Below are 25,519 nucleotides of genomic sequence, written 5' to 3'. Positions count from 1 at the left end.
TATTTCTTTCACCCTTCAAGAATTGTACTTTTCTAGTCGGAGTTGAACTTGGGTCGTAGAGTTAATCTCATATTTGTCAGGCAAGGCACCCATCATATTTTCAGCGATGTAGTCCGCTACAACTCCAATCAAATTGCCTTTCATGAAGCTTGACATTATTGCCCTCCAATGTCATTGTCATGCGTGCATGCTGCTTATGGTGCCATGTAGAAGCTTTTAGGCACTCGCCTTTACAAGCCACCATCTCCTTGCACAATAGGGTCTTGGTTTCCTCTTGTCCCGCTTTGCTCAATAGAGTCTTGGTTTCCTCCTGGCTTAGCATCCACCACCCGGGATCCTCTTCGGCTGAGCGTATTACAAGGACTATACACATCTGCCACCCTGGATGCTACAAGTCAATGCCTTTTCACATGCCAAGGCGAGACTCAAGAGTGATGGAGCCCCCTATGTCCTAGATAGAATCAGCTCCAACTAGCTCTAGTGGCTTGTTTCATCCAAGTAAAGCCCTACTCTAATGGCCTTTTTCATCCATTTAGAGTACACCTTCCATGATGATCTTTTTCTTCCAAGTAGCGCATATCACATGGCCTCTTTTATCCATAGAGCCTTCCTCACACATCTTTCACCCATGGATGTGGCACCTATTACTCTAATTGTTGCTTTCACTCAATTAGAACCACACTCCCAGGAGTGCAAAAATATGAGTACCTAAACACATATGAATATGAGTGCGGAAATAAAAAAACCCAAGCGGCAAGGCTTTTAAAAGCGATTTATTGGGCTTCCGATGCACTCATGCCATACAAATTACAATATTCTTCATATTACATGTACATGTTTGACCTTTGCCCTGATAGAACTTTTGTAATACTTTATATTTTGTCTCTCGTTTTTTTTGTGCTTCTTATACTTGGAATATTGGATTTCTGTTCATTTCCTATATTTTAATGGAAACTGCTAAATGCCTTCTTTCTGTTGAAAATGCAATTAGTGGAATACTAATGCGAGCATCTAATGGGGGGGGAGCCTTCATTTGATCACTTTTAGTATCAGAATGTTGGTCTACTTTTGGGCATTATGTTGTAGATTTGGTGCAGTTATTTTTTGTGCATAGTTCTTTGATACTTCAAACATGAAGAAAACACGCACTTTACTCATTTAAAAAACGGATCAGAAAGGGAAAAAAAGACAAAACTATAAATCATGACCAAATATCTTGTTAATGCTCTTGGAATGACTGCTTCAAATAGACACAAGTATAACTTGAACTTTTCATTAATATTAACTAATGGCTTTTCATATCTCACTGGGCTTGCAGGACCTCACCTTGTTGTGCAGCAGCTCAAGTGATTTTGAAATTTTGGTTCATGAAATAATGCATGAAATTTTACGGTGAAGATGGAGGATTGGGGTCAGTTCTCGTCTCCTTGTTTTCCTTGTGAAATGAAGATGAGCTGTAGTTAATGTTTAGTGTTTAAACTGAATGGATACTTTGTATGCTTTACAATATTATAATGCACTAACCATGGTATTGCTGGACCAAACCATGCGAAGTTATGAACATTTGTTGCCATGGGATATGTAGGGTTATGTGCATGCTCATGCGTGTGGCTTGCTGCAGATCGTCAATATGTGTTAAAAGGCTTATCATCTTAAACAAGGGAGTCTAAAGTGAAAATCGTCAAGCCTTTTGGAAGAAGATGAAACATAAAGCTAGAAGATGCATGAAGCTTTTCTCAGTAATGCACATTTACCTTAGGATATATTCTCTTTTTGTAATTCTTTTCTTGCATGCAATGAGAAATGGAGCATTAACATGGGAACTTGTGCAAATATAGGGCTCATTGATATTAAGAGGATATGTTATTTTTTGAGATGGGAGATGGAACTTTTATTCTTCCTTGTTTTTTATCCAATCAGATGTAATTGTCATTCAAAATTGGATTGGTTTGGAAACATAACGGTGGTATCTATCATTTTCAGAGTAGTGTTTGTTAAGTTTCTCAACTGGCAACATATCTATGAACCTTCGGGAATTGTACCTTTTATAATTGACAAGACTTTGCCATTACTGGTTTTTTTTTTTTTTAATAAAGATACTTGACTATAAGGAATGTTTCTTCATGGAGAAAAAAGGACTACGAACTGTGGTTCCATATAGCTGTGACTTATTCTTGGATGTATCCAATTCCGAGTTAGCCAACTCATCTGCCACTGTATTTACCGTTCGAAAAATGTATTTAACAAGTTATTGAGAACTGGTCTTAGTTCTGCTAGTTCTTTAGAAACTACTGATGGATTTCCAATTTTTCTAGATCACAGTGGTAGTATCGAACTTTATAAAACTGATGGCTCATCTGCAATTACCCCCATCTTACCACTGTTTTTGTTGGGTTTGTGCGTGTGTAGAGAGAGAGAGAGAGAGAGAGAGAGAGAGATAGAGAGAGAGAGAGAGATAGAGAGAGAGAGAGTATCTTGGTAAGGGCAATTGTAGAATGGGAGAGAATTTATGTATAACTATATTTTCATAGGAGTTTGTCAAAAAAAATGCTATCTTTAGAGAGAGAATCTTGGTAATAGCATAGATAAACCTGTGAGATGAGAGGTTCTTCTTTTGGAGTGAGGTTTAGGAAAGGGGAGATAGAATCAATGTCTAAGAGAGAGAATATAGAAGAGAGTAGGTGAGACTTAGGTTGAAGCCGATTTCCATAGGACTTTAATTATATTTAGAGATAAGAGAGAAAGAGAGCGAAAAAGAGAGAGAGAGAGAGGGAGGAAAGAGACAAATTGAAAGGAATGTAAAATGGGGAGATTTTAGGGAAAGGAAAAAGTGATGGGTGCAATACATTTGTTGGTTCGGAACTAAAGTTGAGTGCGGTAAGTTAGAAATTTTAGTTTACTTTGGTCATCTTTTGGGAGATTTAACTTGAATCAGAATTATCCTTTGGATTTTATACATATCGAATTTAGTTGTCTTGGATTGATGGTATGAGGATAGAGGTGCATACGCATTTCCAAGTTAATTAGTATCTAAGAAAAATATATTGTGTATTTTTTTTTTTTCAAAACTCCCCTAATAGTAACACTCGTCAAAATGCAAAAGGCCTTGCAACAGACGAATGCACAAGTTCAAGAGGTTTAGCACATAGTAGTTGTTTTTAAAATTAACTTGGATTTATTGCCTTTTCATTTTTCCTGATTGATGACCAATTGTTCTTTCTTTTGTTTGTGACTAAGTAGATGATTTTCATGCATTTCAACTGGCTTGGATTTATGCCTTTTCATTTTTCCTTGTTGAGGATCAATTCTTCTTTCCTTTGTTTGTGACTAAGTAGATGATTTTCATTCATTTCAATTTCATTTCTACCGACGCTTACAATAAAATTCGCCCTTCTTGGGCACAAATGTGCAACCACCTATTAAAATTATTGGATATTTATCACATTGGCTTGAATTAGAGAGTTCTGTTATGAACTTTATTTATATGGGGGATACTAATTTCATAAGGAAAACTGACATTGTATCTCAATTTAATGAAAGGGTGGCCCATGATTATCATCTTTTTTGGGTTATCTATGGTATTTATTATTTTGCATGAGAATTTGGTTAAATAAATGAGGACTTGCAAAATGGGAACTAGGTTGCATGTATGTTGATTTAATTGTATGGGGAATAGGGTATAAGGGTAGGTTGGTCATTGTACTATTTTGTTAGAGGTATTTTGGTTAATATCAAGGGTCCACAACCGGGTATAAATGTACTGTACAGACGCTGTTATTGATGTTATTTTGATTTGTGGAATTGAAAAACATTCCCTCCTACTTTGGTGTAGTATAGAGGCGCCTACTTTGTGTAGAGGTGCAGCCCTACTTCGAGTACTAACGTGGTTAGGGCTGGAAAGGCCCCTTGTTCCTTTCCCTTTCTTGATGGTGATCTAGAATGTTTTCCTCTTGTTGATCGACCGGCATGATCGACGGGTTGTCGTTATTGAATCGGTCTCGGATCTCTCCTTTCTGGGGGATGGTTTTGCACCGCTGTGCCGACGAGTACGTAAACTGTTATGAGAACAACTCAAGGACATGGTCGTTGTATGTTTGATGGAGTAAATGTGATATGCTCGATTCAGCCACCTAAACATACTAGAATTGCCTAATTTCATCCATTTACACTCGTTGAAATTGCCTCAGTTCAGCGGCAAGTTGCTAAGTGCAGTGATAATTTGATGAGATAAGGGTTCTCTATGGTCTGTCTATTTAAGACCACAAAAAAAATTATGCTCACACAACGAGGTTACCTCTCCTTTAGTTATGAGGTGAATTATAACTGCAATTGGATACAGATCCGCCTTTGTCATGAACGACCAAACATCATTCAAAGCAGGTTGGCTTCACCTCATCCACCAGATCCTCAAATCTCCTTTGATTTGACTTTTTTTACATCCCTCGTACACCACTTGCTCAATTCTCATTAGGTCATTTTATTCCCTCACTTATAACTTTGTCACCACCACATCCATGAACTTGACCTCTCTAACCGTCATCGAGCAAACTTGCAGCAAATGCTCGTGCTCTTTGGGAGCCGGCCTGCTCCAATACCAGATGGTATGGTGGAAAGAAAAAAGAGGAATAGAGAAATCAAAGATCGAATTGATTGAAATAATATGAAGCTTACAATCCAAGCTTCTAGCTCTATGGTGAAACCAAGATTTTGAACAAAATGATATCTAAGTCTGAAAGCAAAACCCTGATACGACCACTATTTATAATAAAAGATCTACTTAAATTCCAAGGAATTCTAATTCTAATTGAAAAAAAGAAGTCCTGATTAAAACAAAATTTGTGATAACTTTTTTGCCCTTGATAAAATAAATAATTCCATAATAATTCATAACTAGCTTAATCAAGCATTGATGTTGAGGCCTACGAACTTTTTATTGTAGTAATCACATTGACAAAGTCTGAATTCTTTTTGGGATTGGCATCTAAAAGCCTGAATTCTCATTCTAGAGGTAATTATTGAACTGGAGAAGATATTGTATCTCATTTTTGTCTAAGATGCCTTTTTGTAGGGATTGTACTTTCTGTTCAAATTTAGTTATCACTTGTATTATTTGTGAAATTCATTAATGTTTAGAGCTCAATTTTACTAAACTTGTACCTGTTTGATATTCAAACCAGCAATCCTTTCGGGAGAGGTACAACTATGTAGTGGAAGACCCTAAATAGCCTCACTATTCTTCAAGCTACCATTAATCCATTCCAGGTTCGTTATGTCACTCTTTCTGCTTTATGATGTGACTTAATATTTCTAATGGGCAATCTCAATACTGATTGTGATACACATGACCAGATTGATTTCAAGTTAATTAAACCCTGGTAACGCACATTCCATAATATTGTTTTATAGCATGTTAATCATATTTCTCTCTCGAACTCTAATTTACGTGGGGAACAAATGGTCTTCTGAATTAGGGAATGGGAGGAAGGGGCTGTGATCAAGAATAGAAAGATGCTCTTTTCTTTTTGGTGGTGGAGGAGGAAAGGACAGTGACACTGCAAGGGTAGCAAACCAAAAGGCTAGGTTGTGGATGGTAAAGTTGGGGAGTGTTGCAGGTTGGGTGGGAGAAAAGGTTAGGTTGTGGTTGGGGAGCTTTTGAAACGCTTGCAATGGCGTTATTAATCATTTGATAAAAATGAATGACCAAAACCAATCCAGTTATTAATTTGCTGTAATTCATCAAAATCCTCATATGCATATTTTGATAGAACCAAATGAGTTGGTCAATCATTATATCTAGCTGCTGTCAACAAGCATATATGTTGGTAACAAATATTCACCAATTTGTATTAATGTATACTTGGAGATTTGGCGGCTTTGGCAAGACTTTAGGCTATTTAGTTCTCTTTTCCAACCTGAGCTTGTTTTTCAATAATGCTTTTTGTGTTTTATGATTCTGGTTTTTTCTTTGGCCTCTAGGATGCTGTTATAATTTACTGATAAGAAAATATACATTGTTTATAATCTTGCTTGCTTTATTGTTTTGTGTAAGCAATTAACTGTAGTGAAGCTAGACTTGGACATTGTTTACAATCTTGTTTGCTCAAAAAATTTTTTTTTTTTTAAAGTATAACACTTCTGCTTTTTTTGTCGATTTATCATTTCGGAATTTGATGTGGTCTTTAGATTTGTTTTTGAATCCTTCTATTGATTTGGTAATTTAACATCGGGTTTTGGCGAGGGTGTTTAAAATTGTTTTTGTAGGCTCTTAGTAGAATTCCAACATTTCCCTGACAGCTTCCATTCCAAATTATATATGAAAGAATAATAAGAAAAACATGGCTACCCACACTGTAACAAGTGTTCGCTTCAGATCTGTTCCTAAAATGTTGGACAGTCTACGTTTGTTTTTTAAAAAAAGTATTCCAAATGTATATGAATATAAAAACAATACTTTGAAAGCATGTGATTTGAAATAATGGGGGAAAAAATATGAAAAGCAAAGATTGAAACCTGGGATATTTGATATAAGATGAAAGATAAATGAAACTAGGACTTAGGATATTGCATTGCTACCCAAAAATAACTAACCACTTTGCTAAGCCAAATCTGTGTATGTGTGTGTATGAGAGAGAGAGAGAGAGGACACCCTTGCATGAGAAGCTAAAAGGTGGATATAATTCGAATAAAAAAATGGATATATTTTGCACTTTCATCATCCAAATGAAAATTTAATTGTTAACTAACTATAAATGCAACTGAAGTTAAATAAACATTTAGGGAAGGCCCGAATGTGTAGAGTGTTTAGTAGGCTTTGCAACAAGTAAGTGATTCTCAAGCAATATGTTAATAAGGGGCATATTTTAGTCCACATAAGCCTCCCAATATCCATGATATCTTTACGCATGAACCCTAACTTTGCTCTCTCTCTACAGGTTTCATATTTGTCACAATCTTTCAACTCCTTGTTGTTCGCCATCAGCACTGCCAAAATAAACAAAGAACCGGAGAAAAGATATATAAATCCTTATCAAGAATAATGTAAACACCAACATTCTAAATAAATGACGGGCTACAAGACTTGGATGAGCGTCCAAGGTTTTGGGCTCATGTAGACACTAAGCATGTGACACACATGTCTAACACTATAGAAACTAAGATACTTTAATCGCTTAAAATCCCACCTCCCGACCCGTCGAATATATATATGAATGTGTTGTATCTAGAAGGGGCTAAGTTGTGTTTCTGACATGTATATTGGTGTATGACACTGACACTTGTACCCATATCCTTATAACATAGATGATGGAGTTTTCTTATTTCTTAAAATTTCAAACATAAAATCTTTAGTCATTTTCTTTGATAAATCTTTAGTCATTTTCTCCGAGTGATTTCTATAATGGTAAAAATTACCTTTTCTGATCATTAGTCTCTAATTCTCTATCTCTATTTAGTTTCTCTCTATAAGATTTGTTATCTTGGTTTCTGGATTTTTCATTCATTTGTTGCAAGAATCTTTGTGTTGAAATGGAGATATCGGAGGAGAAGCGATTTATTCAATGCCTCAGGTTGTCATCACACGCTAACTTATCCCAAAAGCAAACTGGTTTAATCGCTTTGTTTATCTTATTTTTCTCTCATCTTTGTATTTATTTACTTTTAATTTTCTCAGCATTTCCTCTGAATTCAACTTTGCGTAACAACTTGATTTCTTAGTTTAAAGAGAGGCATGGATTGTCATAACATTCCTAACTTCCAATGCTTCATATCTCTTTCAATTTTCTTTTCACCAATGATTTAACCCAACTTCCAATGCTTCATGTTCCTTTCCTCCCACAGTCGTTCCTGAAAATGAAAAATCCTCTGGTGTATATAGCAGAAAAATCGTTCACTTCGTAAAAGAGGTCCATGAAAGTTATCGCTTATTTATTGAGATCCCCATTGAGCAATTCAGTGTTGTATCTTATTTGGCCAGCAATTAGGTGTACATCTCCACCGTTCAGTCGAAGTGCCAGTCAGACTTGCTGCATAGAAAGCACTATCCAATGCCCATATTTTGGAACTTTTGCCGCCTATAAATGATTGCATTGTTGAGATTGAAGGATATCTGATCCCTTCTGAGGTACTGGATTAGACTTCTGTTTGCTTCCATGCCCCGACTTTACTTCATACTGGCATCCTTTGACAAAGCTCTGTCTCTGACTTATGTGCACTGTTTTTTAGTGAGAGAAAGAGAATTACATTTGTAAATAGTTAGAGAGATAAAGGTTTGCATTCTTTTAGTGAGAGAAAGAGAGAACATAAAGAGATTGTAACAGATATACAAATAGAAGAAGGAACAAGTGGAAAAGGAAAAGGTGCAGTGGTTCTCTTTCTCTCTAACTGATCATTAATAAAGAGGATAAGGGGCATATCTGTGCAAAGTTTGAATGTGCATCTGTGTAACTCTGATAAGGCCACTATTTAATTTCTAGAGAATCATCAATGCACTTCAATTTTAAACTTTTTTGCTGCTTGACTTATGTCCTTACTCATGCTGCTCGATGTAGCCACCCTTCAACTTACTGTTATCTCCCAAATAAGAAAAATAAAATGGAAAATCTGTCTTTAGGTATCTTTGTAGAGGCAGAGGGAGACCAGCTGGTCTTTGAGATGATGATTTCTGGCTCAGGGCAGCTCTTGACCCATGTCATTCACTTTTGTATTTTTGTGTTCTTTGATCCTTTTTATATATAGAAATGTTTTTATCCATCAAAAAAGGTACAAAGTATTTTGATGCAACACCTTAACGTGGTTAAAAGGTTTGTATTATGCTAGCGTTTGTTCAATTGTGCATTTGAATCATGAGTTTGTTTTTCCCACAGCATGTATATGTTCGTGAAATATGTTATATATATATATATTTTTTTTTTTCATCCATGTGATGGTGCTGTTAGGATGGGTGGGTGTCTTGCTTAAATGTTTAGAGTGAGAAGCATTGGGAGCGGAAGACGATGTTGATAGCAAAGTTATTGCGCTGGATAACCGAACCTCTCCACATCATGCAGCCATTGAAAAGGCAGAGCTCAAGTAACCACCATTGCCATTTTCCTCTAGATATGCTTCCATCATTTGCTTTTTTTTTTTTTTTTTTAAAATATCAAAGCAGTTGAGAATTTGATTGAGAGAGGGAAGGAGAAGCGAACTAGACGAGTTGTTGCGCTGGATAACTGAACCTCTCCACTTCATGCAGCCATTGAAAAGGCTCAAGCATTGCTCAGGTAACCACCACCGCCATTTTCTTAAGATATCTATCCATCTTTGGATACTCTTCTTTTCTTTCCTTTAATATCAAAGCAATACTATGATTGAGCTACTCACAGGCAGGAATTTAATGCGAGATAGGAAAGGAGAAGTGAACTAGAGTTTCTTGAGAAGGTAAGAACCTGTTTGTTGTTGTCTCACTTTATCATTCTCCTCGATACATTTGATGCGGTTGCAATCCCATTTAATAAAGAAGAATTTCCATTCTTGTGTTGTAGGGAGGCAATCCATCTTTTTCCTATTCCTCAAAATCTTCTTCACCGGCCTTTGTGGACTCTAGCTTTGCGAACGCAATCGACCAAGGCCAAGCCAATCCTCACGAGATCCTTTAAGCCATGGGCTTCCTGATCAATGGCCCACATGAAGCCCTTGAGATAGCGAATCAAGATGCCAATATAAGTCGAAGAATGCCAAAGGTAAGGCTCTCGCCACCAATTTAAGAGCATCTCTAGAGCTATCCAACTCTCTTTCAAAGTAAGGTACAAGAAAGGGGAACGCTCAGCTAAGGTCCTCCCCACTCCCTCGGCTCCTTAGCATTCTCGCCGCTCGACCATGAGTGCCATTCGCCCCTTACCTTTGCTATGAAGATCTTTATTTGGAATATAAGGGTTTGGACCACCTAGGAAAACAACAAAATATTCGTCAATTTGTTTCACAGTATTCTCCCTCTCTTCTTGGTTTGGTGGAAACCAAGTTTCCTTCCCCCACTCTCCTAAATTCGAAATATTTGGGGTTTTCCCCTAGCAGTGGTTAGCTCTGGATGGTCCCATCTCAACACGCTTTTATTGCCTCGCACATTGGTACAATTCTCTGATTTAATTGCCCCCATCTCAACACGCTTTAATTCCCATCTCGACACGCTTTAATTGCTCCCTTCTCAACACGCTTTAATTCCCATGACAAAACTGCCCCTTCAATGGTACAGTTCTCTGATTTCTTAGCTCATAACAGTCTTCTAAACATCTTGTTGGAAGGAGCGGAGTTCAGTTGGTCTAGTCATTCGGCTAATCCAAGCCTCTCAAAATTAGATAGATTTTTAACCCCTATCGAGTGGGATCATGAGTTCCCTGGCACCCACTCTCTGGTGCTTCCCAAGCCCGCCTCAAATCATAGACCTATCCTGCTGGATACCCAGTCCCTTCATGGAGGGCCTAAGCCTTTTCTCTTTGAGCTATCTTGGCTCTAAGAGCCCGGCTTCCCCTCTCCTGTCTGTAACCATTGGGAGTCCTTCTCCCCCCTCGTGAATGGGTGGGCCGTTTCATCTTGTAGAAAAAGCTTCAAATGCTCAAAGTTTTCTTGAAATCATGGAGTTCACTGCTCCTTGAAACCTTGTGATACCCAAAAGACTCCCTTTTGAGGTCTATTCAACACTGAGACTTCATTGAAGAACTTAGACCTCTCTCCCATTCTGAGCTGGACTCTCGATACATCCACAAACATGATTACCAATACCTTCTAAAGAAAAAAGAAATTTATTGGGCTCAGAGGGCCAAAATCAAATGGCTCAAGCTTGGCAATGAAAAGTACAGTAAGTTATGCCAGCAGTGGAGGTCTGGTTGTTCAAGCACTGCAGGCATATTTTTAGCTTTGTTGCAGGAGGCTTGGTTGCTTGCTGTACAAGTATTATTTTATATTGTTATTCTATGTTGTTGGACCCTTTAGGCTGGAGGAATATCTAAATAACTAATTAAAGCTCAGTTCGTGAAATTGGGGAATTCTCTGTGTATCGTAATCATTTCTCACCAGTTCCTCTTGTTCTTTCCATCCTACTATGTATGTGATTAAACAACCTTTTCATTCTACATTGTCTTAAATCTTTTTTCAGCACTTTTTTCCCCTTATTCCCCTCTCCTTATCCCCAGCAACTAGAGCAAACCATATCCATATTTATGATATTACTTTGTAATTGTGCAAGCCCCTCTCTCTCTCTCCCCCTTACACGAGGACACACACCTGCTCATGCACATTTGCACAAACAAAATGAAAAATAAATGTTGCTACCCATGAAAGAAGTATTAAGCACATTTACATGTAGAACATTTGCTTCTGGGTTTTTTACAAGCATATATAAAACAATGAAAAAGTATACAAAGAGACCATTTAATTTTTGTACAAGGAGGTCATAATCATTCATATCCCTTGATCTCAAATTGGGTCGTTGTAGGAGTGTCATTAAATATACTCAAAGTTTTAAAAAAAATTTCTCGAACTTGGTGACTCACCCTAAGCCATCAAATTTGACATCCAATGAGTAGGAATAATTGTGACTCCTTTTACAAAAAGTAAATGGTCTCTTTGTATACAATGCCAAGAATATTTTCTCCTTGCGTGATCAATAAGGTCTATTGATATCAATCGACAATTTGACTTGGGCATGTGTGTCTCCTATTTTTTCTAAATCTGCATGGGAATTTTCAATTTTGAATACTCATTGCTCTCATGGTTGAGTGAACAATTTATATGATTATATTGCCTAATTTTGAGTTCTTTTTTTTTTTCCATGTACCCCTAGCAAAATAACTAATCTTGAATTTTTTGCACCAGGAACATGCATGCTTTGGAATTTCACCCCCATCATCATACATGGAGGACATATCACTTTTATTGAAGTCCATCCTGAAGTATACTATAGAGGTGAACGCAATTGTAGAGTTAAAATTTCCTGAACTCTGAGTGATCTGGGCTGACCTGATTGCTGATTGGCATGCATGGGAAGAAGTGGAGGACATGTCTATCTTTGACGCCATAAAACAAGCTGTTCATTTGCATAGAAGATGTGGAATAAAGGAAGTTGCTAGCCCCACCTGCACCTCCTATTTCCTAGCGTTCAATAATCGAAGGCATCGATACATTTATCAGCGAGTCATGGAAGGACCCCTTGCTGCAACATGGGAGCTTGCTCTTGTACGCATGTTTTGCTCGATTGGCCAAGGTTCTCATTTGAAACTGAAGGAATTAAACAGGCATTGGCAATTGCTTTTTGGAAGCCTCTTTTGTTGATTATTGCTGCTTGTAATAGTGATTATATATGGAACTTAGGGCCCCTACAAGGTCCCCTAAGCATTGGGCCCTCGCTCTTGGACCATCATAAGGGTGTCCTAGATCTATATGCTTCTATTCACATGGCTTATCTATTTCATCGAAATTGTAGGAACATTAAACTGCACTCTATGCTAATGATTATTTAAGGAAAATAGAGAAACTACATAAAAATAACTAATTTATGCTCACCATGCTCCATAACCTCGTGGGGTATACAAATCCATCTGCTCGTTTTTGGATTCCCAAATCCTCAGTTTGCACTATTGAGTGTACAACGCAACATAGTTCCTCGAAGGTAGCCCACATTTATGTCTAGCTTGCCTTCCTAAACAAGAATTGTGATGCTTTTTCCATTCAGAGATCCGTTGCGGCTTCTCTTATTCCCACTACACAATGTGCATGCCAAACCTATCCCCACATGTGCCCATCTTTCGGGATTCCTTCGATTCCTCCCTACTGCGCCTATATACATGGAATGCGTACTAAAAAGAATTCAAAATGAGAAGTAGTAACTCCAAACATAGAAAATTGAAACAAAACAATGAGCATTAGCAAGAGAAATAATGTTGCTCATTAGCAGCCGCAATGTCAGGATACTAAAGGCTAGCAGGTCTATTGCACAGTAGGATGGATCGATTTTGGCATTACTAAAGAGCATTGCATTTGGGCCATTTTTTCTTTTTTTTTGATAATGTTAACTAAATTTTTTTCATGGTTCAATCACAACAAAGTACAATTATTTTCTTTTAGAGTCCGCATAGCATGGCTGAACATGGGCCATGTATACCCAATCCGATGGGCATCCCACAATTGTATATAAAATTTACAAACCACTTTGACAAACTTTAGTTGCGATCTAGGCCAAGTAGTTTTATATAGCCAATCTTGGTCTGTACCCAAGTCATAAAAAATTGATTTCTACCTAGCCAGGGGTCATGAAATCGTAGTAAAGAATTGAGGATATTGTTAATTGATGGAGCTTATTATAGTGTCTTTATTGTGTTGTGGCAACCCTAAATTAGTGAGTTTTACTATCATGGAATGAAACAACATGTTGAAGCCCTTGATAACGATCCACTTTTTGTATTTCCAGAGGGATTTGTGAATAATGTGTACATAGGTATGTTTAAGAAGGTATGTAACTATGTGCATTTGATTTCATTTTAGGTGTACATTAAGAAATAATCAACATCATATGACTCTATTTGTAGACATGAATTTTGTTTTGGTCATTTATGACCTGCTTGTTAAATTTAATCATAAACTGATGAGCAATTGGTAAGATGCATAATAGCTTTTATTTTAGTTGGAATTCTTATTTCCTCTTCCCAATTCTATCTTGATAACTGTTGAATTTTTCATTTGGCCCATGGGATCATTGGATCTGGAGTCATTTCATTTTGATTTGTCATATTCATGATGATATTGTGCACTCATGAGTTTGGCAGTATTTAATCTGCTCATAGAACATGTGAGTAGCTGAATGGATTAGATGAATCAAAGATGCAGTTTTTAGACATGTTTTGGTGTGTGGCTCTACCACTATATCCGATTAATCTGTTGCTACTTCTAACACACCAGTAGACCATCTGGCAAGGCTTACCAAGCATGTCATTTTTTGGTGACAAACATGGAGGCATTTGCATGTTCACATCTCGAAATGTTTTTTATGTTAGTTTTTTTTATTCTACTATAACTTTAATTATGTATAGATACTTTGGTAAAAGAATAATATTTATAATTTTAAAATTCATGTTTTATTCTTTTAAGATCTTTAAGATATTAAGAACTTTTTGTGGTAATAGTACTAAACTGGAGAGTAATTTTTTGTATTTCCTCAAATCTCCTTTGATTTGACCTTTTTTACATCCCTCGTACACCACTTGCTCAATTCTCATCAGATCATTTTATTCCCTCACAGATAACTTTGTCACCACCACATCCATGAACTTGACCTCTCTAACCGCCATCGAGCAAACTTGCAGCAAATGCTCATGCGCTTTGGGAACGGGCCTGCTCTAATACCAGATGGTATGGTGGAAAGAAAAAAGAGAAATAGAAAAATCAAAGATCGAATTGATTGAATAACAGGAAGCTTACAATCCAAGCTTCTAGCTCTCTGGTGAAACCAAGATTTTGAACAAAATGATATCTAAGTCTGAAAGCAAAACCCTGAATACGACCACTATTTATAATAAAAGATCTTACTATTTATAATAAAAGATCTTACTTAAATTCCAAGTAATCCTAATTCTAATTGAAAAAAAAGAAGTCTTGATTACAACAAAAAATTTTATAACATTTTTACCCTTGATAAAATAAATATTTCCATAATAACTCTTAACTAGCTTAATCAAGCATTGATGTTGAGGCCTACCCAGCCTGTTCACCAAATGGCTTCATGCCCAAGCCCTCAATCAAGTCCATCCTTAGCCATATATTCCACCCCTCGGCCTACCTCTTCACCCTTAATTCCACCTCAACCTCCTTTCCCCCCTGGCTATCATTTTTTCCACATTCCCCCTCTTGAAGGTCCCCTCCCCCTCTGCTACCGTACAATCTCAGTGAAGAGCATCCTTCTCCCCCACCCACACATCTTTCCCTCCCCTTTGATAACCCCTCTTCCTCCTATTCCTCTTGTATACCGGACTCTAGCTCTGTGGACGCAAAGCCCAAGCCCATCCTCACGAGATCCTTTTAGTGATGGGCTTCCTGTGCAACAACCCTCATGAAGCCTTTGAAGCCTACATCAATGCTGATAGCGAATCTAGATGGCAGTGTAAGTTGAAGAATGTCAAAGGTAAGGCTCCTGCCACCAATTCGAGAGCATCCTGGGAGCTATTCAAACTATTTCAAAGTAAGATACGAGAAAAGAGAACCTTCAGCTAAGGTCCTCCCCATTCCCTCAGCTCCTCAGCATTCTCGTCACTCTACCAAGAGTGCCATCCGCTCCGTAGCTGTGCTATGAAGATCCTTATTTGGAATATAAGGGGTTTGGGCCACCTAGGAAAACGGCAAAATATTCGTCAATTTATTTCACAGTATTCTCCGTCTCTTCTTGGTTTGGTGGAAACCAAGCTTTCTTCTCCCTCTCTCTCCCAATTTAGAATATTTGGGGTTTTCCCCTGCCAGTGGTTAGCTCTGGATGCAATAGGACCTTCTAACGGTATCTGGGTCCTCTAGTACCCATCTCAACATGCCTTAGTTGCCTCTCACATTGTCAAGTTCTCTATCACAGTGACCCTAGCTAGGATCACAGATTTCCTCCTTTGGAAGTGCATTGTGGTCTATGGACACATCAAAGCGTGTGAGACTGGCCTGCCATGTCAATAAAAAATCCTAATTCTTTTATTCCCTCTTTCACACGCATGCACATGGACAAACAAACATTTATATTATTTGATCACATCCGCACCCACAGACTCACCATGCTTCAGATGGTAATGAAATCCGATAAACAATTCCTAATCAGACGAGGGGTGCTCCATCATGATAAATTCATACTTGGTATCACGCTATTGAAGGTTTACTTGAGTACTTATACTTCTTGATTCTAGAACAACTAAAACTAGCTATACTAATATATAATGTCCTCTGATGTCATTTCACATATACTTGAAACAGGCTCCGTAAGATTTGTTTCTTGTTGATCAGTTTTCTTTAGAAATCTCTACTAATGACCGAGTGCAAAAGATATGAGTAAGAGATATCTCAAAAGATCTAAGGACATTAGATGATCTCTTCTGTTACCTTATTCTTTACCTCACCAAATCATGGGGTAGACCCTATCTTGGCTGGAGCATTATGAAAAAGCTTGTGACTGATATTTATTACATGAATAATCGCTTTGTCAGACTGCAGTGGAGAATTATGATGCATGTGGATTTATTTCGTTTGGGTTTTATGCCTAGAGGATTCATAAGAAGATTCAAAACTTTTTGCTACATGATCCATCTATTTGGTTTCATTTCACCTAGAATTTGGTCAAATTTGGTTAGTTGTTCATATTTCTCCCTCTTCTTGTGTGTGTGTTTGTGAGAGAGATAGATAGATAGATAGATAGATAGAGAGAGAGAGAGAGAGAGAGAGAGAGAGAGAGAGATTCATAGATGATATGAATTGCATCACAAGACAAATAATTTTGTTGACCTGGGATTCGATTCATGCCCATAATCGGATGGCAACCTGCCAATGGAACATTTGGTAGTATGAAACGTTGGGATTAGCGACCACAAAAGTATAAATAGCCATTGAATATGGAAAATGCAACTTTGTATACTATTTGTTTGCCTTTTCTGGTTGCATTATAGATATTTGTTGTTTGTTTTGTTAAACAAGATGGTTTCTCTGGCAGTTAAACTTTTTCTCAAAAAAAAACAAGATGGTTTCTCAGTTACCTCTATTGTTAAATCAATGTAATTTTTTGCCGGTGGTAGAGATGGGATTTACACTAGTAGTATTGGCTCATATTTGGGAGAATTCTGTGCCTGATGAAAAGACCAGTATGTTATGTCAAGTGTGGAGGTCTTGCTGTTCAACCATTGCGTGCATGTTTTCAGCTCTGCTACAGGAAGCTTGGTTGCTTGCTGTACAGGTACTATTTTATATTGTTATTGGATATTTTTTATCACCTTAGGCTGGAGGAATATCCAAATGACTGGTTAAAGCTCAATTTTTGAAATTGGGATATTCTCTGTGTGCTGTAGTCTTTGGTGGTATGTGCCATTATAAGTAATCTTGTAACGATTTCTCACCATTTCCTCTTAGTTTTACTGTCTTTTTATAGATTTGTTTCAAGCATCTCATTCATTATACATTCTCCTTTTTCTCCTATATATGCATAGTAATTTTCAAATTTTGAATACTTGTTACTCCCATGGTTTAACGAGTGAACAGTTTATATGCTTATTTTATATAATTTTGACTCTCTCTTTTTTCATGTACCCCCTGCAAAATTACTAATCTTGAATTTTCTGCATCAGGAACATGCATAGTTTAGTATTTCACCCCCATCATGATGCATGGAGGACATGTCCATCTTCGATGCCATAAAAGAAGTTGTTCATTTGCATAGAGGGTGTAGAGTAAAGGGAGTTGCCAGCCCCACCTGCACCTCCTATTTCCAAGCATTCAATAATCGAAGGCATCGATGCATGTATCAGCGAGGCTATGGAAGGCTACCATGCCGAAACATGGAGAGCTTGCTTCTGTGCACATGTTTTGCTCCATTTGCCAAGGTTCTCATTTGAAACTGAAGGAACTAAGCAGGCATTAGCAAAAGGAACTAAGCAGGCATTAGCAATTGCTTTTTGTAAAGCTTCATTTTCACGTTTTCTTGACATTCGAAGCAAGCCAGTGGCTTTGAGGAAACCCTTTTTGCTGGTTATTGTAGCTCGTTATATATGTTGCCCTGGTTATATAAAAAAGGTTTTGGAGAAGGATGAGGATGAAAGTCTCACTGTGTGGGTCTCACTGTAGAGTCAAGAGTATCTAAACTTTTCTATTTTCTTTTCATTAATGGATGTTCATGTCCTAAAAAATCTGATCTCATGTTGTATTGTGTAGACATGTGAAATGGATTGCTTGGGCAATGTAGCGTTTGGCATGTCATTGTGGCATGAACAATCGTAGCCATCAATTTTGAATCAAACAGCTAAGAAGTGGGGTCACGTATAACTTCTATGTTTTTTGGGTCACACATAAAGCTTTCCCTATCCATTTTCACTTGGTTTGTTGAATTAATAGAATAAATCCTTTGTGTTATTATAATAAACTTCATGCACTGGCAATTAAATCTTCCTTTGTTGGAAACTGACTTCCATGTTACTATGGTTTTCTTAGTTTTCTTATCATTGTTGTCTCATTATGCATTTTCCTTTGATTGCAAGAGGAACTTGTCGATATCAGTAAGCATTGGGATGACTTGGAGGAAGAAGAGGAGGAACATATGGAAGAAGAGGAATTGGAGGCCACTATCCAATCAGATGCCGGGCTCTCTCTCTCTCTCTCTCACTGCTGTATTAATAAATTGAGTTTTTTAAGTTCCCCACAGTACACCAACTGGTGTGAAGGCACCTGACGTCATTGATCTTCGAAAGCAATAAAGGAAAGAGCCAGGGAAGCCTCTTTACCAAGTAAGTACATCGAAAGATTTTGGGCCCTATCTTCCAGTGAGCTACATTATTAGTCATCTTTTGATTATCATTTTATTCTTGTGGAGTCCAACACACTATTTCTCTTGTTCCAAATAAGGTACTCGAAGAGAAGGAAGAAAGGATTGCACCAGGAACCTTACTCAGAACAACGCACATGTACGTCTACACCTTAACTAGCTGCTTATCTGACTATCATTTTGATGAATTTTAGGACTTCTTTTGTGCATTTTCTTATTTCTCATTGTGTGAGTTTTTTTTTTTTTTCCTTTTTTTTGAGAGAGCGTTTATCATAGGGAAACTCTTGATTAGCATTTGAGAACTTTTTTCCTTGGACAGGAATGTGCTTGGGGCAATGGATAAACCTGGTCCTAAAAGGGTAAACAGATTTATTCTTTTGTATGTTGGTGTTGCTCTGAAGCACTTAATGATTTGTTGGCTAGATTTATATATGAAATTCTTTCGACCTCTTTTCAATTATCCTCTGCATTTTGTCATGCTGATTCCAGATGATCTTTACCCAGGTTGAGCTACTATTAGGACAAAGTGAATTAAAGGCTTTGGATGATGTTACTTTCGCAGCAAAGTAAGGTATTTTTTTTATAATAAAAGGCCAGATTCTTGATGTGTTGTTTGATGCATGCATACAAAGTTTTATACATAGTTATTCATTATTGGGTGACATGGTTCATGTATGAGGAAGCAAGGGAAGACGAGAAGTCATGAAATCAACGCGAAGAACTTCAGTGACCTGGTGGCAGAGGTGTGTTCTGAGTGCATTCTAGAGTGGGTTTTCACTTTTCTTTTCTTTTTTTTAATTTTTTGAACTCTGTGTAGGCTAAGAAAAAGAGGAAGCACAAGATGTAGGAAAAAGGAAAGGAAGGCAAAGAAGGATTTCAAGTTTTAAACACAAAGCTATACATCAAATTCGCATAGCATGAATGCTTCCCCTCGCCCATTGGATATATTCTGTTTGGTGAATATATTGTGAACTATGAAATTCAAAGGATCTGGCACATTGAAAGTTCTTATTGACATGTAAAATGTGAAGTTCTTTGGTCAATCTTGGGCCATCTTGGTTCGATTAATGAATGGACAGGGCAGGTAGTTGTACTATTGACGTAGGAGTGATGTTTAAAAGGAATTTGATTAGTGAATCCATTTTGAGATCATCGAAGAATCTTAACTGTGCCTGAACTTGGTGGAAAGTTAGAAGTGGTTTTATTTTCTTTAGGGAAGCCAGGACCTATATAAAGCATGAATTTCTCAAGGTTCGCCTGTGTGATGTTCTTGTTTTTATGTTTTGTTTCTTCTTTTGTGTCAACGAGCCACAAACACGATCTAAAAGAGCATTATTATCAGCATAAGAAATGTCCATTGTTGGCATGAATTAACTGGGTGCGTGCCATAGTTAGCGACCCAAGGAATAATAAAATATCGGCATATCAAAATTTTGGTAATAAATCGGTTTTATTTCAAAAGGTCGGAGGAAAAAATCAGTTAAAAAATATGGATCACCAAAAAAAAAGGTCACGTGTAGAATCGTGAATATTTGGGATTGGTTAAAAAAATGTAGTGAAAAAATCAGATATGCAAAGATCATAGTCGGTAAGTCTCCCATTTAAGACACAATATTTTCAATGAATCTCCGATTTTTTTAAATCTGTTAAAAACTCTTAGTTTTTCAAAAGATCTTCAAAAAATCGTTTTTTTTTAATAGCGCGGATATAAATTTGCATTTTATTTTCTCTAAAAAAAAACTTATTCCCTGTAACTTTATTTATTTATTAATTTAATATTATTGAAATCTGGTGTAAAGATAAGTAAAGTAACAATGAGTAAATTAAAAATCTTGATTTAACAAAAAATACTTTTTTCATTTTGTACATATTTAAATAAATTTTTTTGTTTTAACAACTTTTATATTAATAATTTTTTAGTACAATTTTTTTAGTACAATTTTTAGTACAATTTTTTTAGTACAACTTTTATATTAAAAATTATTAATATAATTTTTTAGTTTTAATAATTTTTTAGTTTTAACAACTTCTGTACACATTTAAATAAATTTTTTAGCTTTAACATATTTTATATTAATAATTATTTCACAATTTTATCAATTTTCTCGAACTCGGCTCGGCTTTTATCCGCGCTAAAATGAGCTCGGCACGGGGCGAATTTATCTCGGCTCGGCTAATGTCAGCTCAGCTCGGCTAATATTGGCTCGGCTCGGCTCGGCTAGGCTCGGCTCAGCCAGTGAAACTTTATTGTAAATTTATAATGAACCTCTAAAGGAACAGAGGTGAACCTCATAATAATAAGCCGAGCCGACCCAATATCAGCTTAGCCAAGCCAAATATCAGCCGAGCCGTACCGACGAAGCCAGCCAGTCCGTCCACAACTTCCGTTTTTATTAAAAAAAAAAAAAAAAAGGGCACAAACTTCTTCACTCCGTTTTCAGCTGTGTCCTTGTGTAAAGTGGAGATTAGTTTGAGGATTGGGATTGTGAGAAACTTGTTCACTGTTTTAGGTTTCATGTGTCATGAGAAAATGATTGTGGTTTGTTTCTTGACCACTATGAGAATAAATAAATGGAATGGCGGCTGCTTCAATTGTTGAGAGAAAGAGAAGTACATTTGTACCGGTTAGAAGAGAGAAAGATTTGCATTCTTTCAGAGAGAGAGAACATAAGGAGATTGCAGAAAAACACATAGAAGAAGGAACAAGTGGAAAAGGAAAAGATGCGGTAGTTCTCTTTCTAACTGATCATCAATTAAGAGGATAAGGGGTTTGCTTTGCTTTGCCTACATATCTGTGCAAAGTTTGAATGTGCATCTGTGTAACTCTGATATGCAAGAGAGAGAGGGAAAATGCCTGGCCAGAAAAGAAAGGAGCAAAAGCGCATATGCCAGCATCCTGACCTCCACCACTTCCTTGGGCTCACTCTTTAATAAAGGTGTATCCGATGCGAGAGGAATTTGAGTTGCTTGACCTCTTGTTTTCATTTCTTTCAGGCTCTTAGTAAAGTTTTTGCTTTTAGATAAATACAACCACAAGAATTAGAATGAAAGGAATCCATCACAAAATTTCATAAATAGAGCACGCAATGCAGTGGACAACAAAAGCAACCCTAGACAAAACCAAACTAAAGTTCCGTAATTTGGATACAATTTATGAAGAAACTGTTGATGCCCCAAGTAGTTCAGTTGGAAATATGCAGTATATCACATTGCAAATAGAGCGGGCAAACCAGCGATTGCCACTTCCTGTGCATTGGTTCCTGAGTCCTTTGGCAACTGTCGATGCCACTGAGAGTATAGATGTTGCCAGGAGTGGGCATTTCTTTCTGTTGGGTCTTGAAGCTATGTCTGCATTATGCACTGAAAATCCAAGTTCACCAATTTTGCATGTTCCTTTGGTTTGGAAATTACATGCACTGGCCATGGTTTTCCTCAAAAGAAATGACATTCTTGAAGAGAAGCAAACCAGAGATACTCTCAAAACTTTACAGGACAAGTATGGGCAACATCTGGAAAAACTGAGACAAAGAAGACCTGAAGTCGTTCCTGAAAATGAAAAATCCTCTGGTGTATATAGCAGAGAAATCCTTTACATCGTAAAAGAGGTCCATGAAAGTTATGGCTCATTTATTGAGATCCCCATTGAGCAATTCAGTGTTGTATCCTATTTGGCGAGCAATTAGGTGAATATCTCCACCATACAGTAGAAGTGCCAGTCAGACTTGTTGCATAGAAAGCACTATCCAATGCCCATATTTTGGAACTTTTTCCACTTATAAATGATTGCATTGCTGAGATTGAAGGATATCTGATCCCTTTTGAGGTACTGGATTAGACTTCTGTTTGCTTCCATGCCCCGACTTTACTTCATACGGGCATCCTTTGACAAAGCTCTATCTCTGACTTATGTTGTGCACTGTTTTTTAGTGAGAGAAAGAGAAGTACATTTGTAAATAGTTAGAGAGATAAAGGTTTGCATTCTTTCAGTGAGAGAGAGAGAGAACATAAAGAGATTGTAACAGAAATACAAATAGAAGAAGGAACAAGTGGAAAAGGAAAATGAAAAGGTGCAGTGGTTCTCTCTCTCTCTAACTGATCATCGATCAAGAGGATAAGGGGCATATCTGTGCAAAGTTTGAATGTGCATCGGTGTAACTCTGATAAGGCCACTGTTTAATTTCTAGAGAATCATCGATGCACTTCAATTTTCAGCTTTTCTGCTGCCTGACTTATGTCCTTACTCATGCTGCTCGATGTAGCCACCCTTCAGCTTACAGTTATCTCCCAAATAAGAAAAATAAAATTGAAAATCTGTCTCTAGGTATCTTTGTGGAGGCAGAGGGAGACCAGCTGGTCTTCGAGATGATGATTTCTGACCCAAGGCAGCTCTTGACCCATGTCATTCGCTTTTGTATTTTTGTGTTCTTTGATCCTTTTTATATGTAGAAATTTTGTTATCTATCAAAAAAGGTACAAAGTATTTTGATGCAGCACCTTAACGTGGTTGAAAGGCTTGTATTATGCTAGCGTTAGTTCAATTGCGCATTTGAATCATGAGTTTGTTTTCCCCACAGCATTTACATATTCTTGAAATATGTTATATATATATATATATATATATATATATATATATATATATATATATATATATATATATATTCATCCATGTGATGGTGCTGTTAGGATGGGTGGGTGTCTTACTTAAATGTTTAGAGTTAGAAGCATTGGGAGCGGAAGATGATGTTGATAGTAGAGTTATTGCGCTGGATAACTGAACCTCTCCACATCATGCAGCCATTGAAAAGGCAGAGCTCAGGTAACCACCATTGCCATTTTCCTCTGGATATCTGTCCATCATTGGATGCTGTTTTTTTTTTAAAAAAAATATCAAAGCAGTTGAGAATTTGATTGAGAGAGGAAAGGAGAAGCGAATTAGACGAGTTGTTGCTCTGGATAACTGAACCTCTCCACTTCATGCAGCCATTGAAAAGGCTCAAGCAGTGCTCAGGTAACCACCACTGCCATTTTGTCTGGATATCTATCCATCTTTGGATACTCTTCTTTTCTTTTCTTTTAATATCAAAGCAATACTATGATTGAGCTACTCGCAGGCTGGAATTTGATGCGAGATTGGAAAGGAGAAGTATACTAGAGTTTCTTGAGAAGGTAAGAACCTGTTTGTTGTTGTCTCACTTTACCATTCTCCTCGATACATTTGATGTAGTTGCAATCCCATTTAATAAAGAAGAATTTCCATTCTTGTGTCGTAGGGAGGCAATCCCTCTTCTTCCTATTCCTCAAAATCTTCTTCACCGGCCTTTGTGGACTTTAGCTTTGCGAACTCAATCAACCCAGCCCAAGGCAATCCTCACGAGATCCTTTAAGTGGGGCTTCCTGTTCAATGGCCCACATGAAGCCCTTGAAGCCTTCATCAATGCTGATAGCGAATCAAGATGCCAGTATAAGTCGAAGAATGTCAAAGGTAAGGCTCCCACCACCAATATAAGAGCATCTCGAGAGCTATCCAACTCTCTTTCAAAGTAAGGTACGAGAAAGGGGAACCCTCAGCTAAGGTCTTCCCCCCTCCCTCGGCTCCTCAGCATTCTCGCCGCTTGACCATGAGTGCCATTCGCCCCTTACTTTTGCTATGAAGATCTTTATTTGGAATATAAGGGTTTGGACCACCCAGTAAAACAACAAAATATTCGTCAATTTGTTTCACAGTATTCTCCCTCTCTTCTTGGTTTGCTGGAAACCAAGTTTCCTTCCCCCACTCTCCTAAATTCGAAATATTTGGGGTTTTCCCCTAACAGTGGTTAGCTATGGATGGTCCCAACTCAACACGTCTTAGTTGCCTCTCACATTGGCAAGTTCTCTGTCATAGTGACCCTAGCTAGGATCACTTATTTCTTCTATTGGAAGTGCATTGTTGTCTATGGACCACAAGAAGACAACGAGAAATTGGCTATTTTGAGAGAGTTACAATCTTTGATGATCCTCCCTTTTTCTTAGTGGTGCGTAGGAGGTGATTTTAAAATCACCAGATGGTCTCACAAACATAATTCCCACGACAAAACTGCCCTTTCAACGGTATAGTTCTCTGATTTCTTAGCTCATAACAGTCTTTTAGACATCCTGTTGGAAGGAGCGGAGTTCAGTTGGTCTAGTCATTCGGCTAATCCAAGCCTCTCAAAATTAGATAGATTTCTGACCCCTATTGAGTGGGATCATGAGTCCCTAGCACCCACTCTCTGGTGCTTCCCATGCCCGCCTCAAATTATAGACCTATCCTGCTAGATCCCAGTCCCTTCCTCGAGGGCTTAAGCCTTTTCGCTTTGAGCTGTCTTGGCTCTAAGAGCACGGCTTTCCCTCTCCTGTCTGTAACCATTGGGAGTCCTTCTCCCCCTCGTGAATGGGTGAGCCTGTTTTATCTTGTAGAAAAAGCTTCGAATGCTCAAAGTTTTCCTGAAATCATGTAGTTCACAGCTCCTTGGAAACTTATGATACCCAAAAGACTCCCTTTTGAGGTCTATTCAACACTGAGACTTCATTGAAGAACTTAGACCTCTCTCCCCTTCTACGCTGGATTCTCGATACATCCACAAACATGATTACCAATGCCTCCTAAAGAAAAAAGAAATTTATTGGGCTCAGCGGGCCAAAGTCAAATGGCTCAAGCTTAGCACCAAAATATAGCTTACTTCCCATAAGATAGCCAACTGTTGAAGAAGGGAGAACTATATTACCCACTTCAAGGTGTGGGACCAGATTGTTGACCATCCCAATCTCATTGAGGCAGTGGCTGTCGAGTATTTTTCCTAGCTTTTCTCTTCCCGTTCTGGTCCTAGGCCAGTAATGACGGACCTCTCCTTCTCTTCTATTTCTCCCAAATCTGCAGCCTATTTGGAAAGCCCTTTTTAAGAGGACAAAGTACTCTAGGCCATTAAGGATCTCAATGGGGATCGGCCGCCCAGCCTTGACAGCTTCCCCATAGCCCTCTTCGAA

The 25,519-nt window shown here is 37.7% G+C and overlaps 2 long non-coding RNA genes across 16 annotated transcripts; both read left to right on the top strand.

Annotated features, from left to right (window-relative positions):
• Nucleotides 1-1,316: 1,316 nt before the first annotated feature.
• LOC148781149 (uncharacterized) lies at nt 1,317-17,780 on the top strand. Of its 10 annotated transcripts, none has more exons than XR_016060991.1 (10): nt 1,317-1,411; nt 1,622-1,739; nt 5,178-5,262; nt 8,934-9,066; nt 9,230-9,257; nt 9,382-9,414; nt 9,519-9,716; nt 11,845-12,232; nt 16,779-16,936; nt 17,325-17,780. It is a non-coding gene; the product is annotated as an uncharacterized LOC148781149 (long non-coding RNA). The 10 variants fall into 10 exon arrangements; XR_016060983.1 differs by having other exon boundaries at nt 9,360-9,414; XR_016060986.1 differs by lacking the exon at nt 16,779-16,936 and having other exon boundaries at nt 9,360-9,414.
• Nucleotides 17,781-18,258: 478 nt separating this feature from the next.
• On the top strand, nt 18,259-19,764 carry LOC148781148 (uncharacterized). 6 transcript variants are annotated; one of them, XR_016060993.1, is made up of 7 exons: nt 18,259-18,310; nt 18,395-18,476; nt 18,595-18,653; nt 18,834-18,873; nt 19,019-19,085; nt 19,198-19,257; nt 19,332-19,764. It is a non-coding gene; the product is annotated as an uncharacterized LOC148781148 (long non-coding RNA). The 6 variants fall into 6 exon arrangements; XR_016060994.1 differs by having other exon boundaries at nt 18,310-18,476; nt 19,202-19,257; XR_016060996.1 differs by lacking the exon at nt 18,259-18,310 and having other exon boundaries at nt 18,338-18,476; nt 19,019-19,080; nt 19,202-19,257.
• The last annotated feature ends 5,755 nt before the right edge of the window (nt 19,765-25,519 follow it).

The sequence above is a fragment of the Amborella trichopoda genome, chromosome 8, assembly GCF_054954075.1.
Source record: "Amborella trichopoda isolate Santa Cruz 75 chromosome 8, AtrichopodaSantaCruz75HAP2 v2.0, whole genome shotgun sequence".
In the NCBI taxonomy this organism is placed as follows: domain Eukaryota; kingdom Viridiplantae; phylum Streptophyta; class Magnoliopsida; order Amborellales; family Amborellaceae; genus Amborella; species Amborella trichopoda.
This window is presented reverse-complemented; position numbering and strand designations above follow the sequence as displayed.